Raw genomic sequence first — 6,782 nt, 5'->3', positions numbered from 1 at the left:
CTCTTTAGTAACACCAGTGAAATACACTATTCCGAATTAACATAGAAAGGTCAAATAGCATTTTTATGAGACACAGGGAGTACTGCATTGCAGCTAAATGTTTCCCAGAGAGACGCCATCTCAATGACCTCCTGTGATGGCTGCAGGCGAGTGACCAACCTGAATTCTCACTCCCTTTAGTGAAAGGGGGGACAGCTTGAAAGCTATTTATTTCTCTCAAAATTACTTCCATTCAGGGTGGGGGAAGGGGGAGGACATTAAAGCAAGTAGAAGATTTCCATCTGCTGGTGAACAAGGTACACTACAGAAACAATGTTATTTCTGCTGCCTGAAGAGAGTGAATATTCCTTTTTGGGTATGGGGGTATCACAGTTTTTAAAAATTCTTTCATGGGTTGTGGGCATCGCTGGCTGGGCCAGAATTTATTGCCTATCCCTAGTTGCTCTTGAGAAGGCGGTGGTGAGCCACCTTCGCGAACCACTGCAGTCCATGTGGTGCAGGTACATCCACAGGATGTGGTTAGGGAGTGAGTTCCAGGATTTTGACCCAGCGACAGTGAAGGAACGGCGATATATTTCCAAGTCAGGATGGTGAGTGACTTGGAGGGGAACTTGCAGGTGGCTGTGTTCCCATGCATCTGCTGCCCTTGTCCATCTAGGTGGTAGAGGCCATGGGTTTGGAAGGTCTGGCAGCATCAGTGGAGAAGAACAAAGTTGACGTTTCGAGTCCTCATGACCCTTCAACAGAACTCTGTTGAAGGGTCATGAGGACTCGAAATGTCAACTTTGTTCTTCTCCGCCGATGCTGCCAGACCTGCTGAGTTTTTCCAGGTACTTCTGTTGTTGTTTTGGATTTCCAGCATCCGCAGTTTTTTGTTTTTATCATGGGTTTGGAAGGTGTTGTTGAAGGAGCTTTGGTGAGCAGCTGCAATGCATCTTGTAGATGGTACACACTGCAGCCACTATGTGTCAGTGGTGGAGGGAATGGATGTTGGAGGTAGGGATGGGTTGCCACTCAAACAGACTGCTTGGTCCTGGATGGTGTCAAGCTTCTTGAGCATTGATCTGCACTCATCCAGGCAAGTGGAGAGTATTCCATTACACTACTGACTTGTAACTTGTAAGTGATGGACAGGCTTTGGGGAGTCAGGAGGTGAGTTACTTGCTACAGATTTCCCAGCCTCTGACCTGCTCTTGTAGCCACAGTATTTATATGCCTAACCCAGTTCAGTTTCTGTTCAATGGTAACCCCCAGGATGTTGATAGTGGGTGATTCAGTGATTGCAATGCCATTGAATGTCAAGTGGATATGGTTGGATTCTCCTTTGTTGGAGATGGTCATTGTCTGGCACGTGTGGTGAGAATGTTACTTGCCACTTACCAGCCCAAGACTGAATGTTGTCCTGGTCTTGTTGCATATGGGCACAGTATCTGAGGAGTTGTAAATGGTGCAGCGATGTCATTAGGATATTGACCTCCAACAACCATCTTCCTTTGTGCTAGGTATGACTCCAACCATTGGAGAGCTTTCCCACCGATTCCCATTGACTCCAGTTTTGCCACGGCTCCTTGATGCCACACTCAGTCAAATCCGGCCTTGATGTCAAGAGCAGTCACTCTCACCTCACTTCTTTCAGCTCCTATGTCCTTGTTTGAACTCAGGCTGTGATGACATCAGAAGCTGAGTCGCCCTGGCGGAACCCAAACTAAGTGTCAGTGAACAGGTTATTGCTGAGTGCCACTTGATAGCACTGTTGATGATCCCTTTCATCACTTTACTGATGATCAAGAGTACATTGATGGGGTGGTAATTGGCCAGTTGGATTTGTCCTGCTTTTTATGACCAGGACATACCTGGGCAATTTTCCACCTAGCCAGGTAGATGTCAATGTTGTAGTTGTACTGGAACAGCTTGCTCAGGGTGCAGCCAGTTCTGGAGCACAGGTCTTCAGTGCTATTGCCAGAATATTGTTAGGGCCTATAGCCTTTGCGGTATCCAGTGCCTTCAGCCGTTTCTTGATATCATGTGAAGTGAATCAAATTGAACTAATAATCCAATAATCAATAAAATCCCAACTGATTTGCTAATGTTCTTTATGGATGGAAATTTGCCGTCCTTACCGCTCCTGAAGCTGTTCAATTATGTCAAACTGTTACATGTCACCACCATCTCCTCAGGGCATCAAGAGATGAGAATAAATGCCGATCTTAGCAACCACACCTACAGCCCAGAATGGATTTAAAAAGACACCTAGCATCATTGGAAGAGGTAGGGGGGAAAATAACTAATTTGCACAACTGGAAGGATAATTTCAACCTAACTTACTGCATCACCAATTTTACAAGCCACCCAATTTCCATTGACGTTTCCTGTACATTTCAAAAGATTCCCAGAGTCCCAGCTCCCATTCTGAAACTGCTTCTCTCCCCTCCCCAACCCAACCCCATTACCTCCTTCCAGGTTGTTGCTCCACTTCCTATTGGACCTGCCCTTTACCAGTTTCTGTTTTAAGTGCCTCCTTTTTTTCCCCACTACTGTCACCACAAATACATGGTTGCCACTTTGCCATGTTTTCTCTCCTGCACCTGTCTTTCCAAGTGACCTTCAGTCTTAACCTACATCCTAGCTAATTTTTAAAACTCAATCAACTTCACTAAAGCAGATAACTCACAATCACTTCGCTGCTTGTGAGATTTTACACAAATTGGCTGCAGTGTTTCTCACATTACAATAGAGATTACACTTCAAAAGTACTCCATCGGCAATTTCATCCTGAGCTTGTGTAAGGGGCTTTGTAAATCAAAGTTCCTCTTTCTATATCAAAGGTGGATATGAGAGAGAGAGAGCTAGATACCAGAATGGGGTGAAAAGCTGCAAAAACTGCCAGTAAGCCTAAAGGGAGATTTACCGCAGACAGCAAGGAGCACAGAATCACAGTGCAGAAGAGGCCCTTCGGCCCATCAAGTCTGCACCGACATGTGTAAAACACCTGACCTACCTAACTAATCCCATTTACCAGCACTTGGCCCATAGCCTTGAATGTTATGTCATGCCAAATGCTCATCCAGGTACTTTTTAAAGGATGTGAGGCAACCCACCTCCACCGCCCTCCCAGGCAGTATATTCCAGACTGTCACCACCCTCTGGGTAAAAAAGTTTTTCCTCTCATCCCCCTAAACCTCCTGCCCCTCATCTTGAGCTTGTGTCCACTCGTGACCTAACCTTCAACCATGGGGAACAGCTGCTCCCTATCCATCTTGTCCATACCCATCATAATCTTATAATCTTGTACAGAGGAGGGTATTTCAGAAGGAGGGTATTTAATATTCAGTAATTGAGTCATCTCAATTTGATATTAACCAATTTTGATCACTTCATTGATTGCTGTGCCTTCAGCTGTTTAAGCTCTTAAATTCTCTCCCTAAATCTGTTGCTCTCCTTTAAAACCTACGTCTTTGACCAAGCTTCTGATCACCTGTTCCATGATCTCATGAATATACACATTAGGAACTGGAGTAGGCCACTCGGCTGCTCGAGCCAGCTCCGCCATTCAATAAGATTAAGACTGATCTGATTGTACCTCATCTCCACATTCCCACCTACCCCTAATAACCTTTCACCCTTTGCTGATCAAGAATCTATCTAGCTCTGCTTCCACCATCTTTTGAGGAAGCGTTCCAAAGATTCACTACCCTCTAACAGGAAAAAAACACTCATCTGACTTAACAGGGCAACCCCTTATTTTTAAACAGTGACCCCTAGTTCTAAGTTCTCCAAGAGGAAATATCCTTCCATGTCCACCCCTCAGGATCTCATAAGTATCAAGTAAGTCACTTCTTAACTCATCTAAACTCCAGCAGATACAAGCCTAGCCTGTCCTCCTTTTCCTCGTAAGACAACCCTCCCATTCCGGGTATTAGTCTAGTAAACCTGCTTTGAACTGCTTCCAATGCATTTACATCCTTCATTAAATAAGACCACCAATACTGTATACAGCACTCCAGATGGGGTCTCACTACTGCCCTGTATAACTGAAACATAACCTCCTTACTTTTGTATTCAATTCACCTCATAATAAACAACATTCTATTAGCTTTCCTAATTACTTGCTGAACCTGCATACTAACTTTTTGCGATTCATGCACTAGGGCACCCAGATCCCCTGAATCTCAGAGCTCTGCAATCTTTCACCAGTTATATATGCTTTTTTATTTTTCCTGCCAAAATGGACAATTTCACATTTTCCCACCTTATAGTCCATTTGCCAGATCTTTGCCACTCACTTAACCTATCTATATCCTTTTCTAACCTCTTGTTCACATCTTACTTTCCAACTTTTCTTTATATCACCAGCAAATTTAGCAACAATACCTTCAGTCCCTTCATCCAAGTCATTTATATAAATTATAAAAAGCTGAAGCCCCGACATTTATCCCTATGGCACACTCAACATATCACACACTCAAGAAGCTTGACACCATCCAGGACAAAGCAACCCACTTGATTGGCACCACATCCACAAACATTAATTCCCTCCACCACCGACGCACAGTAGCAGCAGTGCGTACAATCTACAAGATGCACTGCAAGAATTCACCAAGGCTCCTTTGACAGCACCTTCCAAACCCACAACTACCACCATCTAGAAGGACAAGGGCAGCAGATAGATGGGAACACCACCACCTGGACGTTCCCCTCCAAGTCACACTACCCTGACTTGGAAATATATTGCCCTTCCTTCACTGTTACTGGGTCAAAATCCTAGAACTCCCTTCCTAACAGCCCTGTAGGTGTACCTACACTACATGGCCTGGATGGTTTGAGCTCTGCTAGGGTCACTCAGCTCCTGACCTCCATACAGCCTTGGTATAAATATGGACAAAAGAGCCAAGAGGTGAGATGAGAGTGACTGCCCTCGGCATCAAGGAGTACCAGCAAAACTGGAGTCAATGGGAATCCAGGGGAAAACTCTCTGCTGGTTGGCGTCATACCTAGCATAAAGGTAGATGGTTGTGGTTGTTGGAAGTCAACCATCTCAGTTCCAGGGCATCACAGCAGGAGTTCCTCAGGGTAATGTCCTAGGCCCAACCATCTTCAGCTGCTTCTTCAATGACCTTCCTTCCATCATAAGATCAGAAGTGGGGATGTTTGCTGATCACTGCACAATGTTCAACACTATTTGCAATTCCTCAGATATTGAAGCAGTCTATGTCCAAATGCAGCAAGACCTGGATAATATCCAGGCTTGGGCTGACAAATGGCAAATAAACTTCAAGTCACACAAATTTCAGGCAATGACCATCTTCAACAAGAGAGAATCTAGCCACAGCCCCCTGACATTCAGTGGCATTTTCATCACTGAATCCCCCACTATCTACAACCTTGGGGGTGGTGGTTACCATTTACCAGAAACTGAACCAGACTAGCCATATAAATGCTGTGGCTACAAGAGTAAGTCAGAAGCTAGAAATCCTGCAGCGAGTAACTCACCTAACTCCCCAAAGCCTGTCCATCATCTACAAGGCACGTCAAGAGTGTGATGGAATACTCTCCATTTGCCTGGATGAATGCAGCTCCAACAGCTCAAAACCACCGAGAACAAAGCAGCCCACTTGATTGGCACCTCATCCACAAACAGGCACTCGCTCCACCAACAACAGTAGCAGTATTATGTACCACCTACAAGATGCACTGCAGGAACTCACAAAGGCTCCTTACACAGCACCTTCCAAACCCAAAGCCACTAACATCTAGAGGACAAGCGCAGCAACACATGGGAACACCACCACGAAGTTTCCCCCCCCAAGCCACTCATCATCCTGACTTGGAACTATATTGCCATTTCTTCACTGTTGGTCAAATCCTGGAACTTCCTCCCTAAAAATACTGTGGGTTTACCTACCCGACAGGTACTGCAGCAGTTCAAGAAGGCAACTCACCACCATCTTCTCAAAGGCAATTAGGGATGGGCAATAAGTGCTGGCCTTACCAGCAACACCCACATCCCATAAATGAATAAAAAACATTTCAGCAGGGCTGTAGCAAAGAATAAATGCTCTAATAATCATTTGTTATAACTAATAATTATTACAAATCACAATTTGTGCATCTTGACTTGTCTCACCTAATTTTGCAGGCATCCAGAAGCAGAGGTTATTTTAATAAATCACTGTTGCTATTTTAAATTGCTTTGTTGGAAAATGAAAACAAGAGCCGCTTGTAAACAGACACTAGCTGGCATTCAACTGAAGTTTATTCAGCAAGATATTTCATTTTGTAGTGTTTAGATTGAAGATGGCGTTACCTTGAAGGCAGCTTAGCTCAGTCTAGCCCAGGCTATACCTGACATCTGATTGTTGATGGCATTGTGTAAAGGAGTTTTACGTGCATCAAACCCCATACCACCAGGATTTTGTTGTATTTGATGGCAGAGGGAGGTTTATCTGCATTTAACCAGAATATTTTTCAAGTATCTAGTGTTGGTATCGAGCTCAGAATTAGTATCTACCCTCAGAAGCATCTGATATTCATATTTCTTACACCAGCCATCCTTGAGGCACAACCTAATTCCCCCTCTAATCTCTCATCTGCCTCTCCTCCTCAAACCCATCGATCCTACTGAGGTCCACTTTTAGCTGGTCCTGCCACATCCCCATCCCTGACCCCACACAGGAGATCAACCATAATTTTACACCCTTCCATTGAAGGCTGGATATTAAAAAGGCAGGCCATTTGCTGCAGCTTGGTGAAAACAAATTACAAATCAACCTCAGTACATCCTC

The sequence above is a fragment of the Carcharodon carcharias genome, chromosome 1 (assembly GCF_017639515.1).
Source record: "Carcharodon carcharias isolate sCarCar2 chromosome 1, sCarCar2.pri, whole genome shotgun sequence".
NCBI classification, from domain to species: Eukaryota; Metazoa; Chordata; class Chondrichthyes; order Lamniformes; family Lamnidae; genus Carcharodon; species Carcharodon carcharias.
The sequence above is the reverse complement of the archived record's forward strand: the minus strand, read 5'-3'. Positions refer to the sequence as shown.